Raw genomic sequence first — 1792 nt, forward strand, 5'->3', positions numbered from 1 at the left:
CTTTCCATCATGGATTCCATAGTCGACCTTGGTTCAGGCTGTTGGCTCTGAGGGGGTGGCGGTGGCTGTGTAGGGTTTTGTCCCCTATTATGGGGCACTGGTGGTCTGTACCCTTGCTGTTTGTTCATTAGCTGATTCTGTGAATTTGACCATGAGAAATTTGGGTGGTTCCTCCATCCAGGGTTATATGCATTTGAATATGGATTGTAGGGTTGTCTCTGATTAAAGTTTCCTCCGTTATTCACATAGTTCATCTGTTCTGTGGGGAGTTCACTGAAGCTATTATACTCTGAACCCATGTATCCTCCTCAACATCTGTCATCATGTTAACTATTCATCCCTATAGCATTAGCTTGCATTTTATCAAGCCTCTTTGTGAGCTGGTCAAATTGAGCATTTATCATGCTTAGGGCATCCACTTCTAGTATCCCTGTTGTTTCCTTGTATTCCCCCTTTCATTTGACCACTCGTAATTGTGATATGCGACCCTCTCTAGAAGTTCAAGTGCTTGATCCACTATTTTCTCCATTAGGTCACCTTCTGCTATTGAATCTACAGTGCTCCTTGTAGAGGGCAGTAGCCCATTATACAAGTTTTGAATCAGGAGCCAATCTTCTATGCCATGGTGCGGGCATTCTCTCTGTAGGTCTTTATATCTCTCCCATGCATCATAGAGTGATTCACCTTTCTTTTGCCTAAAGGTGTTGAGTTCAACTCTCAACCTTGCAGTCTTTGCACGTGGGAAGTACCTTGCTAGAAAAGCTTGTGAGAGGTCTTCCCAAGTGGTGAATGTTCCAGCTGGTTGACAAAGTAACTACTTCCTTGCTCTATCTCGAAGCGAAAATGGAAATGCTCTGAGTCTTATAGCTTGATCAGAGACTCCATTCATCTTGAATGTGTCACAAAGTGCGAGAAAGCACTAGAGGTGATAGTGTGGATCTTCTATTGATGAACCCCCAAACTGGGTCTATTGGATCATCTGGAGCCATACCGGTTTTAATTCAAAATTTTTGGCATCCACCGTGGGTCTTGTAACACTAGGTTGGAATCCTTGTATAGAGGGAGCTCCGTAATCCTTCAAGAATATTAGCCTGTTATTGTTATTATTGGCCAAATTTGGAATTTCTAGATTTTTTTGATCTTGTCCTTTACGTTTCCTCTCCCTCCTGATAGTTGTTAGGGTTCTGTCTATTTCTGGACCCAAATCAAAGACTTCTTCCTCTGGTCTTACTCTGGTCATATACCAAACCAACCACCTGAGAAAGAATAAGAGAATAAAACAATTTAAACAAAATTAAATAATAAATGAAAATGCCTAAATCAGCTAAATTGCTTATCACCTAATGTTACTAAAATTAAAGTTTCCCGGCAATGACGCCAAAAACTTGATTGCTGGTTTTACAACCCCGCAAGTGCACTAACCTTTTTGATGCACTGCAATGTATTTGGCACCTTTGGGATGCTTCTTAGGACACCAGGTTTTGTCTCTCTAGCTTGTCCACACCAAGATCACCAATGACAGCCCTTGAACAGCTTCTAAAGCTTTCCCAATCAATTAGAAAATCAAGTTTTGACTTTTGAGAGATTACAGATGTAAACAAGACACTAGAAATGATTTATAGTGTTTTTAATTCAAGAGATTATTGTCTAATCTCTTTGAATTGAAGAGAGATGAAGAAGAAGAGAAAGGATGGCAGCCAAGGGTGGCGGCACAAAGAGATGAATGGAAGCTTATTATGTTTGTTCTTTCATCCTTACACTTATATAGCTAGGTCAACACTCAAAAACCCTT

The 1792-nt window shown here is 40.6% G+C and overlaps 1 non-coding gene across 1 annotated transcript; it reads left to right on the plus strand.

Annotated features, from left to right (window-relative positions):
• The first annotated feature begins 617 nt into the window (after window positions 1-617).
• Window positions 618-724, plus strand: LOC131178848 (small nucleolar RNA R71). The gene has a single exon (XR_009147856.1). It is a non-coding gene; the product is annotated as a small nucleolar RNA R71 (small nucleolar RNA).
• The last annotated feature ends 1068 nt before the right edge of the window (window positions 725-1792 follow it).

This window comes from Hevea brasiliensis, chromosome 3 (assembly GCF_030052815.1).
Source record: "Hevea brasiliensis isolate MT/VB/25A 57/8 chromosome 3, ASM3005281v1, whole genome shotgun sequence".
Lineage (NCBI taxonomy): Eukaryota > Viridiplantae > Streptophyta > Magnoliopsida > Malpighiales > Euphorbiaceae > Hevea > Hevea brasiliensis.